Source organism: Protobothrops mucrosquamatus, unplaced genomic scaffold, assembly GCF_001527695.2.
Source record: "Protobothrops mucrosquamatus isolate PMUCROS unplaced genomic scaffold, P.Mucros_1.0 scaffold102, whole genome shotgun sequence".
NCBI classification, from domain to species: Eukaryota; Metazoa; Chordata; class Lepidosauria; order Squamata; family Viperidae; genus Protobothrops; species Protobothrops mucrosquamatus.
The window spans coordinates 827,774-840,606 of NW_015386475.1; positions in this window are offsets into that span (position 1 = coordinate 827,774).

Genomic DNA, 12,833 nt, shown 5'->3' on the forward strand with positions numbered 1-12,833 from the left:
TGTATAGTTTGAAAAAGAAATTTTAAACAAAAACAAAATAATGAAAACCTGTCAGTAATATTTTAATGACTTATGCCACCTCACTCTTTTTTTTTTAAAAAAAATTAATCATTATACATATGAGAAAGACTAATATAAAAATAATGTAATTTAAAAAATAGTGTAGGAAAAAGAAAACTAAAAGGAAAGAAATAGAAATAGAAAAGAAGGAAAAAAGAAAATAGCAAATATACAGGTAGTCCTCAATATAACTATTTCTTTAATGACCATGTGTGCATTTTAATTTTGCAAATAATTTTCATAACAAAATGTATCTCCTGTAATATTTTCCTATATATACATTTTTGGATATATTTACATAATATATATATTGTTATTGCTTGCAAAATAAACTCTGAATTTCAAAGAACAATAATCATAATAGCAAAATACCAGTTTGTATATTATTGTGAAACAAATATAAAGTAAATGCATTTCTGGCATTTATGTTATAGTATAGTATTCTATTTTAACCCCTTTCCCATTTAATGACTCTTCATAGCATCCTTAACTATAGTTTGATTACTCTGCAGAAGGGGAAGCCAGCACAATCAGCTTCTCACAAAATAGATGACCTTCAATTGTGCCACAGGGATATTAGAAATGATCACATCCTGTTTATGCTGATTAAAATGAACAGCCAAACAATTGATAGAGCAGGTGGCTGCAATGTAGAATGCCCTCCTGACAGGTTGCTTATTGATAAGAGGTAGTATAGCTTGAAATTACAGATACTGCACAGTAGTGTCCTTGTTGCTTGCAGTTGAACAGTGTCAAATCTATAATCAATAGAAAAGAAGATGCGGGTGAAACTCTGAACATCTTGTTGCCAAATACAGTGATGTAAGTAAGCAACAATAGCTTGTCCTTATCTGCATCTGGATTCTGTTCATGAATATCTACCTAACCCTAGCCTAAGTGTTTAGATTGACTGTTGGTTTATCTAATTCCATGTTACTGATTCTGTCAATCAGAGATCAAATGGCTGGTAAGCATTTGGTAAAAGCTGAATCTTGATGGGTTCTTTTGCACCGTGACAGTTGCAGGGGAAATATCAAATTGCATTCTCCTATAGGTTGCACTTCTGGTATGATAAAAGCAACGTAAACATAAGCTGCTTATTGTTATGCAGTTAGTAAATGCATAGGAGCCTCCGTTTCAGAATATAGTGAAAGAATAAAAGTAGCTATATCACTTCTAAATATTGTTTGTCATATTGATTGCAGATCTTTTTCTTACGATGATGTTTTTTATCTTTTTATAAGCTGCTTAGAATTGCTTGAAACTGTTTAAAAAGTGGAACAAATAAGATAAAATAAAAAGAGTGGGGATTTTGTATAGTTATTTTGTATCTTGGCTTAATGTATACACTGCCAAGAATATTTGGAGTGAGATAATTAACTTATAAATAAGTATTGTAATTATTGTGAACATTTCAGTAGAAGATCTCTCCCCTCTTTGAATTTTGTTTTACATCTCATTGCACGCGCGCACACACACACACACACACACCCCAAGTCTGGAAGGTTCATGCTTGCAGAGTTAAATTTTTGTCTACTCTGAAAGTGACTGGTTTAACAGCATTGCACATATTTTAACAATTTTCTTTTAGATTCCATGTTTCTAAAATATGGTAAGATACAAGTAAATACCATATGAATGATTGCATGAATTTGTAGACTAAATCTACAGGGAATATGACCAAATGAATGAATGTAGTGTGAGGACTAGATTTAGTATGATCAGAAACAAACAGCCTCAGATCAGAATGGTTTACTACAGTAATAAGGGACAGGCATCACCTGCCCTTCCCATCCAAAAGTAAGAAGTCTCAGCTTCTTAGGTACCTCAGGTAGGAAAAAAGGTTCAAGAACTGAACTATTCTTTCATTAATATAGCTTATACACCACTTTGGTAATTGATGGATTTCCTCTTAAGTGATTGTTTTCAATTCTTGCAATAAACACCACTTCTCAATGCATTGATCCTTGAATCACTGGCTGAGAGATTTTTAGTTTTTAGAATTGTCTAGGCCTCAGATATGTATAATTAAAGCATACTTATTTGCCAATTCCAAAATTTTCTGTTGTGCTAGATGTTGAATGATGATTGCCAACATCGTCATTCAAGTTCAGATGGAGAAAGATGTTGATAATGATACAGAGAAAAAGATATTTAAAATTAAAAGTTGAAATGTAACAATAGAAATTAAGATTAGAACAGAACAAACTCTTAGAAATATAAGTAAAATAAGGTTTAAAAGTGATACAAATAAAAAATCACATTCATTTAATCAGTAAGTATCAAGTATATTTTCTGTATACTTATATAATAAAGCATTTTTGTCATAAGAACCAAATGTGTTAGACCTGATTGCTACTATCACATAGAAAGGACCAACGATGCATGATTTTCAAGTGAAGTGATAGAAGAGTTTTGTGCTAATCCGTTACTGATTATGTATGTATGTATGTACGTACGTACGTACGTACGTACGTACTTACTTACTTACTTATCTTGTATGCTTTCTTTCTTGCTGAGGTGAGATAATCCTGATCCCAGTGATTTCAGTGGAATTTGCTGTTACTGTATTTGTACTCCTTTTTTGTTATTGACAGAAGTCCTCTTTATGGGCAAATAGCAGCTAACATTTGCTGTATTCTTACCGAACTATTTCTGTACTTCATCTTCTGTGTTGTTGTCAAAAGTCACAACATATCTTCAGTTCTGCTTATTTTTTTTTCTTTTTCTTTTTTCTGTATATTTACTGAGAAAAATTATCCCAGGAGGGATTGTTTGACTATTTAGAAACTACGAACATGATACCTAAAGATATTGTTGTTGTTTCACAGTCCTGGTTGCATGAGCAGTTACACTTCCCTGTAGTGTAGTTAACAACAACTTGAAACAAGTTATAGTTACATAACCCAGGAAAAGTCCAAAGCAGAATCTACTGTAGATCTTGTACATTACAGTATACAGATTCTTCTCTTTCCTCCTGTTTATTTAGTTATATTTATTTGATTGACTCCCCCCCCCTCTTTTTTGCTGTGCAAATCAAATAAGACAAGATTTCTTAGAAATATCTTTTGGTCAGGAAGACTTGCAGTAATATTGCACTGGGTACCCACTTTTGAATTCAGTACTGCACATTTTTTTACTTTCATTATTTTTATTTTCCAAATTTTGTTTTTGTTATTCAGGAAGGGATTGGGAGAATTCATTTTATTTTAGGTGAGATGAAAGATTTCAGAAATCTTTTTAAAAGAAAGCTATGCTAAACATTTAGACAGCCTAATGATGCACACATTTCTTTTAAAAAGAAGCAGGGAATTATAATGTTGATTTTCAGAATTTTGGTTGTCAATCCAAGTCCTTGAAGGTACAAAAAATGGCTTAGCTGGAAATCATTTGCAGAAATTAATATCCTTCCAAGGATCATGGACTTCTATATAGATAATCCAGAAGTTATAACAATTGGTAGTGAAATTTCTGTTGCCAAGCATAACACAACTAAAAAAAAACTTTAAAAAAATCTGAGCCTATAAGAAATAGCAAGGCAGATTTGGAAACAGGGTTAAAATGGCCCACTAGCTGAATTTATAGTTAGCTAGTAACTTACAGCTAGTAGTGTTTGGATTCCTCACAATAATCCAAATTCTTTAGAATAATTATCAGTTTCTACTATTGTTCTGGACTGCTTCTTATCAACCTGTCTTCTATTCTCTCTTACTATTTGTTTTATCACCAATAAATATTTATTATTATTTATGATCTTAGACCAACAAACACAACTACAAAATCATTTAAAATACAAGAATTTCCCATGATGGCAGGGAATGCTGGAAATAGAACACTACAAAACTTGGCTTTTTGACTGCTATACTGCAGTTCTACTTTTTACAATCTCTTTGTCAGAAAAATAAATCTGTATATATATATATGTGTGTGTGTGTGTGTGTGTGTGTGTGTATGTATGTATATATCTATATACATCAGAGTAAAATGCCGGTGTTTTGGGAGCTTGCTTATAAAGCCGGCCATTTTTGTATTCTGCTCATGGAGTGAATTACCGGTCTGCCCACCCCAATTGGCCGTATTGTTTCTAGCTGTTCCGCATCAGTCCATGTATTCTTAAACTCAGGGGTCATTTCCTCCCTTATGGTTGCTCTCCTTGTCTGCCTGGTTCGTGTCTGAGTGCCTGTTGCTGAAATTCAGATTTTTTAAAAAAACATGAACTGGCTATAAATGACTTAGTGGGCAAATGATGATGATGATGATGATGATGATGATGATGATGATGATGATGATGATGATGATGATGATGATGATGATGATGATGATGATGATGATGATGATGATAATAATAATAATAATAATAATAATAATAATAATAATAATAATAATAATAATAATAAAGTTGGAAGGGACCTTGGAGGTCATCGAGTCCAACCCCCTGCTCAGGCAGGAACCCTACCCCATTTCAGACAAATGGCTGTCCGGTTTCTTCTTAAAAACTTCCAGTGTTGGCGCATTCACCGCTTCTGGAGGCAGGTTGTTCCATTGGTTAATTGTTCTAACTGTCAGGAAGTTTCTCCTTAGTTCTAAGTTGCTTCTCTCCTTGATCAATTTCCATCCGTTGCTTCTTGTCCTGCCTTCAGGCGCCTTGGAGAATAGCTTGACTCCCTCTTCTTTGTGGCAGCCCCTAAGATATTGGAACACTGCTATCATGTCCCCCCTCGTCCTTCTCTTCGTTAAACTAGACATACCCAATTCCAGCAACCGTTCCTTATATGTTTTAGCCTCCAGTCCCCTAATCATCTTTGTTGCTCTTCTTTGTACTCTTTCTAGAGTCTCAGCATCTTTTTTACATCGTGGTGACCAAAACTGGATGCAGTATTCCAAGTGTGGCCTTACTAAGGCATTGTAAAGTGGTATTAATACTTCACGTGATCTTGATTCTATCCCTCTGTTAATGCAGCCCAGCACTGTGTTGCCTTTTTTGGCAGCTGCAGCACACTGCTAATAATAATGCCTTCAAAAGATCTTTAGCAGACTCAGTTTTCCCCAGTTAAGTGCCCAGCCTACCACTTTTAGAGATACCAGTTGAAAAACACTATTACAGCAGTAAAGCAGATTAAAAAGGCAGAATTGTTCTAGCTTCTATTTTTATAGGATCAGACTTCTACTTCCTAAGTGCTGCCTCACTAGATAGACTAGACAGGAAAAAACCCTGCAGGAAGATTAAAACTACTTTTATTCAGATTGGCTATAATAATAGAATCTTCGTATTGCACTAAACATCCTCCTCCTTCCTATTCTCCAGTAATTCAAGGAGATATCTGCCTGATCTGCTTCCAAATATTATTTTGTTTCTCAGGGCTTTAAAACATTTCAGCTCCTTTTGTCCGAGAAACAGTTTTTGCATATTTCATCAGGGTCACCTTTCTTATTCTATGTAAAAGAATGACAGTTCTGGTATTGCTGGAGGACATGCCATCGGTGGGGTGACCGAAAGGAGATAGCCCTATTTGGGGTGTCCCATCTTGTTTGCATTGATAAAAGAACATTGAAATCAGTGAATGGGGGTCTGCTTTTTTGCTTGACTTTCTGTAATTTAAGGTTACAAACTAATCAAAAATATCTAACTCATCACAGTCATTTAGACTTCAACTTAAAGGGCTGCTTTTTAATACTGCATCAGTTATTTGGCAAAATATATAATATCCACAATTATATCTCGGATGATTATTTATTTTATTTATCTATTTGTAAAATTTACCTCAAGGTAACTCTGAATTACAATCATAAAAGATAAAAACTACATTAAAACATAAATAAGTTAGTACAAAAAGTCAAACACTGCAGCACAATTAAAAGATGGGAAGGCTGGAAGCAGTGATGTGGGATCTGTTGTTAATTGATCAACAACCTCCACTGTGATGTTTCCTCATTGGAACCCCAAGCTAACTAGACTGGCAGAGCTAGGACTTTTGGTCCTTAAGAAAAGTTAGGGGGGTTGGAGTCGACCTCATTCGGGGAAGTAAGAGTGGGCAAATGCAATGGCAGAGAAGGCCCTTCTCCTGGACCCCACCAGCCAGAATAACTGGGGCCCGCAACATGCTTCTGCTGAACTGGCATGCATTACAAAAACCTGTTAGAATACTCCATGTTGCAGCTACGCTAATGTTGGAGGATGGGAAGGTGATATGGATTCCATCTCTCTAATCTGAAGTTCAATCTGACCTTTTGAAAAATTGTAAATGCTTGTGGGTGCTACATTTTGGTGGCTGGGATAATGAAGAGGGTACACCATCTGCTCACTATATTTCCCGAGCTATCTGTGTTGATCTCTGGTGTACCATTGGATTTCCCTGGACTCCTTGCTTTGAGATATTTCAGGTTTCATATTGAGGATATGTTTGAAAAGAATCCAAAAATTGCACTTGTGTAAAAATTGTGGATAAGTTGCTGGCAGCTGCAAATATATATAGAAATTTGTGGATAGCTTGCTAAGCTGCAAACTATAGGAATCATGATTAAATCAAAACAGTAGGAAGGTTTGATACTGTTTTTTAAAATCCTAGTCAATATAGAGCCTAACTATCTGCTAGCGTACTTTTCCCATAATAAACCTGCCTGTCTCCTCAGATCAACTAGAGAAACTCTTTTGAAAAAAAGGAAGATCTGGAGGTTTGTCTATCCAGTACATGGCAAATGGCTCTTACTGATGCCCTCCATCAGTAGCATACATTCTCTAAGAAATTACTCTTGTCCCCACCACCAAGAGGTTGGTAAAAACATTTCATTCCTGTCAATTTAATTGTCAATTTATTTTATTTTAATGTTTGCTTTGCCAAATTTTAATTACATTATTTTAAATAAACTTATATATTTATATTGTTGAAAGCTTCTATTATTGCTAGAGGGTAGATTGGTGTAGAAATCAATCAGTCAGTGCTTTCCCTCTTCCCGTTCAATGTTTTTTTTGAGGAAACATCTGTGAAGAAAGTATCAGTGGACAAAATTGTAGAGTTCATGAATGCTGAATTAATTTGGAATAAACCCTTAGCAAATTAATAGGAAACCAGATAAAAGCTTCCAATACTCACTTTATACAAAACAACTACATCCACTATGTAAATCATTTTGAATGTGGACCTGTTTACACCCATTGCTCTATATAGTATATTTTTAGCAGAAACAAGCAATTTTGTCATGAGATTTTCAGTATAAAGTAATTATGTGGCTACAGATTGCCCTTTGGCTGTTTCTGAATGACGGTCACATCACATGGAAACCAAAACAAATACCATGTTGAATGTTCTGTTCAGTGTTTAATATCTGAACAGGCTCAACTATTGAACCAGCTTTGTGCCAAAAGTTCCCCTTCAATGTTCCCAACTTTAATTTTATTATGAAAAAAGTATTCTTCTTTCTCATTTTCAAGTTACTTCAAAGGTATTTATTTTTAGAATGTCTTTGAGATGTAGTACTGATAGCAGAGGATGCTGTTGCATTTATTACAGGGTTCTTCATCACTCTGCAGCCTGCCTGTTTTCAAAAGGAGTAAGTTTGCTCACTTCACTTGGAATTTGTGACTCCATAAAAGAGAAGTTTAGTTGGTTGAGGAGAAAAGTTAGGACACTCACAGTCATTCTGCAGTGACTTCCTAAAGAAGGTAAGTTACAGAATTCCATAGCAGCCATCTTTTTCCATCAAATTTATCATTTGCCAAGATACTTGATCTGTAGGATGTTTCTATATGCTAGCCATTTTTAATTTTTTGCAGCATAAACAAGAATTCAGGCATCTTAACGATTATTTGATTTGTTATAATATACAGTTTTGTGTAGTATGTAAGAAGGTTTGGAAAAGTCCTTATTTGATTGAATGCTACTTCCAGGCCCTATTCACCCTAATATGGTATTTCTGTAAATGTAAGTCTAATACTTGAAACAAGCAAAGCAAATTTTAATAGCAAGAATAGTTTTTATAATATTTATTTTAGTACCAATGAAGCATGAATAAAGCTATATTTAATTTAATAATAATAATAATAATAATAATAATAATAATAGTAGTAGTAGTAGTAGTAGTAGTAGTAGTAGTAGTAGTAGTAGTAGTAAAGGTGGAAGGGACCTTGGAGGTCATCTAGTCCAACCCCCTGCTCAGGCAGGAAACCCTATACTATTTCGGACAAATGGATGTCCAGTCTCTTCTTAAAACCTTCCAGTATTGGAGCATTCACCACTTCTAGAGGCAGGTTGTTCCACTGGTTAATTGTTCTAACTGTCAGGAAGTTTCTCCCTAGTTCTAGGTTGCTTCTCTCCTTGATTAGTTTCCACCCATTGCTTCTTGTCCTGCCTTCAGGCTCTTTGGAAAATAGCTTGACTCCTTCTTCTTTGTGGCAGTCCCTGAGATATTGGAACACTGCTATCATGTCCCCTCTCATCCTTCTCTTCATTAAACTAGACATACCCAATTCCAGCAGCCGTTCCTTATATGCTTTAGCCTCCAGTCCCCTAATCATCTTTGTTGCTCTTCTCTGTACTCTTTCTAGAGTCTCAACATCTTTTTTACATTTTTTAAAGTTCTATTAACTTTCTACCTCTATTCTTTTTTCCCTACCCTGCATTAATTCCTTTCATAATGTTGATATAGTAAGGTGTTTTCAGGTTTCATTTTAAAATAAAATTAACATTTATTTCAATGTAGAGTCCTAAAGTTTTTTGCCCTCAGTTTAGCCATGCTCCAATATTGCGAGAAAATATGGATTTTAAAAGAAAACACCGTTTTTGTTAAATGGGAAGTATGCAATGAGAAAAAGGCTGAAAGGAGCTTTGTCCTGCAGCACTTGTCTGAAATGCTTTAAAGTGATACAAAAATGCTTTATAGAGGTAAATCACATCATATATTTCCTTTCAGTGAAGAAAATCCAGTTCCGTCAATGACACAAATACCTTTTACAGTAACTTTTTTTGTATAAGTCTAATAGTGATCGGGATTTTATACATTTATTAATGTTCAGAGCACATTAGAAATGACATTACAAAATTAAGTTTGGTTTTCTATTCCTTTATTCATGATTGCCAGTACGGAAATTACTGTTTTCACAACAACAAAATATTGAGATGATATTCCAACTGAGCTGTTTACCATAGTCATTATAAAGACTCTAAGTCAGTGATGGCGAACCTTTTAGAGACTGAGTGCCCAAACTGCAACCCAAAACCCACTTATGCATCGTCGAGTGCCGGATGGGTGTGGCCCATTGGGTAGGCATGGCCCGTGGTTGCGGTGGTAACGGCAGACTGGGTGGGACTAAAAAGTTCAATCAATCAATTCCAACTTTGCAAGTTCTTTTTTTTCCCCGCAAGAAGTTGAAATTGACTGATTGAACCTTTTTTTTTTTTTGCACACGGCGGCGGAGGCCTAAAGCGAAAAGGTTTTATAAAACCCAGCTGAAGGCCTAGGACTGGGGCGACGGCGCGCGTGCCCACAGAGAGGGTTCTGAGTGCCGCCTCTGGCACCCGTGCCATAGGTTCGCCACCACTGCTCTAAGTCATTTAACTTAATTTTTTAAATAATAACAAATACATAATTTTATGCTTGCTTATATTGAACACCATTCCAATTTTTATGCATGTTCCTTCACTTTTAAAATGTGGAACTGTTCAATGCGCCCTTTATATCTAATTGCTGTAGATAATTTGGAACCTTGAAAAAAGTTGTCCCTAACTTAAGCTCACATGTTTTATTTGTCTTTATCCCACCTCTTCTCATGATTCAATCTATTTACAACATTTCTAATACAAAACTTTCATTAACCATAAGAAGGTATCTTTTCTTACCCCATAATTTCTAGGCTTGATGCCACATATGAACGAATATATGAACAACAATATCATGTATCCTAATATCATAATACTGAATTTGCTGTCAAAAGGGATACTTGAAGCTTCTGTCATATTTTGATTCATTGATACTCTAATAGAGAGTTCTAAAAGTACTTTCTGGTTTGGAATGCACATGGCATATGAATTAAAATCAATTTAGGTAATTAGAGCGGTCAGATGAAAACACCGTAAGATGACCATACTATAATAAGATTGAATCGCCTTTGATTCGTTTTTCTCAGCTCTTTATGTATGATATGCAGATTAGATGTACTGCTGTTCAGCATCTAGCGAAGTTTGCCATGATGAACAAAATTATCATAGAAATCAGTGTTACTATCATATTATATTAGCAAAGTATATTTTATTAGCGTTTGTTATGATAGTCTATTCTGAATAATTTCCAACTAAAAATTTACATGGTTTTGTGATATAGGCTAGATGTTGTCAAATCATTTATCTGATCATTTAGTAACATTTAGTAATACTATAAAAAGCCATAGTTTAAAGTTAAAGAATTATTGCTTTGTTTTATGTATAGTCACGTGTATAATTCATGAAAGAAAATTGTTTGATTAAATGAACTATAAAGCTCTACTTCTACTTCAACCACAATGTTATATGTAAGTAAACAAGGTTCTAGATTTTTTAAAATCTAGCCCTATGCATTTAGACTTCTGTACCTCAGATTTTCCATACTAAGGCCTCGACAGAGAGGTAGAGGAGCTGCATATTGTTAGGGATGGGTCAGAAGTGCAGGATTTGGGTGCCCTAATGATGTGAGATGTTTTCTTATTAAGCAATGTGTAATGGAGAATAAATAATGTTAACTCAAGAAAGTGCTCTTGCAATAATTTGAGATAGCAATATGAAATCACATAGAATTAAACATATTCTTGGAACATTTTTAGATGGGAATTTGAAACCAGACAGAATGAAACATGAAGTATCTTCCTCCTTGTTTCAGTGAAGAGTAACAGTTCATGATTACTAGCCACCTTGATTCAATAGATAATATCTTTCAGCTCCAAATATGATAATTAGACAGTTCATTAGGTATCAAACTAATTTCTCTGCAAACTATCTTTGAGCTCAGTTCAATATTTTCTTGTTATTTATTCAGTCCACATTTGCCTCTACCAACTAAAAACACACCATAATATAGCTGCTGATTGACCTCTGAATGAGCCCATGAAATTACTTCTTTTAATATTGATTTATTAAGAACATTTATATAACTGCCCAACTCACTTATGCTGACTTTGTGTGGCTTACAGAAATAAACCCCAATATAAAACTTGATAAACTACCAATCCCCTGGTGACTATAATCAAACAGACCACTTTATGAACTCCATGGTATCCTGGGACCCCAGGCTTCAGGGCCTTTAAAAGTGTCAAAGTGGGAGCCAATCTTATTTCCACAAGGATGATACTCTACAGGAGGGAAACATCACGGAGAAGGCCCTTATTTTTGGTCCCACAAGAACTTTAAAGAAGGGACCCATAACATACGCTGCCTTTGAACTCTGCTGGGTCGGGTAGATATAACTGGGAAAAGATGGTCCTTCATATACTGTAACTTGGCCGCAGGTGTCCGCTAGTGTTTTTCATTCTCCATGACACAGTGGCAGATATTCAAATGTTTGGAAAGGATGGAAGATGTTGACTCATACTGGGAGTATAAAAATGAAATTGAAGATTACATACATTTCATGGACATGTGTTGCTCAGCTATATTCTCTAAAGATAGTGATGAGCAAATATGGAGACAGAAAAACATTCATCTGTGGAAAACAATTTAATAAGCTACAGCTCAAATTGCTATATATTTATTCCTGAAGTAAGTATTTTCTTATTTCTTAGCAAGTGAGAATTGGACTTCATTACGCAGCACCAATTAAGGTATAATTCATAAACATATCACCCATATTAATCAACTTGTAGTTGAGATGGGTGGTAAATAAATTTAATAAATAGATAAATAAAAAAATAAAATCATGATAGCAGTGAGTTTCTAGGCTCTCAGAGTATGTAAAGGAGAGTTTTATAGACTGCAACATCCCCAATAGTCTTCATATTTTTTCTTTTTTTCTTGATGAAATATTACCCCAACAAATTAATAATAAATAATGAATTAAATGGAATATGATAACCAGTTTTCATATTTTTAAGAATTTACTTTCCTTGTTTTATAGAATGCAACATCCCCAATAGTCTTCATGTTTGTTTTTTCTTGATGAAATATTACCCCAACAAATTAATAATAAATAATGAATTAAATGGAATATGAGTTTTCATATCTTTTTAAAAATATGTATTTTCCTTATTGTATTTTTGTCTTTTATTTTCCTCATTTAGTTATATGAACTACATTCAATAGCTTCAAAGAAATAAACCTCTGACACTCACCAATAGTCCAATATTCAGGAAAAAAATAGGCTATATGTAATCTTATTTACAAACAAAAAAAGCATATTGCTTAAAGATTTGGCCACTGCCTCGTTGATTATTTTATGAAACTATTTCTTAATTTAAAAAAAACAGATAATGGCATAGTTTGTATTAAAAGACATCTAGCTAGAGGTAATAAAGTGCTATTCTTTCACCTCTGAATTCTTGGAAAATTCCTTTCACCTGCTCTATATGTTTCAGGTGTATCTATGTTTAATTAATGGATATGTTACTATGGCATTTAATGTGCCCAATTTTTCAGCTTAATTTTCTGTGCCGCAGTTATTTTAAACTTGGCTGATTGGCTGGCTTCTGCCATGATCTAATCACTTTGCCACACTGATTGGCCTATTGATTGCATTATAAACGTCAATCCTTTTGCAGAGAAAACAAAGTTGATGTGCCATTGTTGATGCCATGCTCTGAACTCAACCAACAAGAT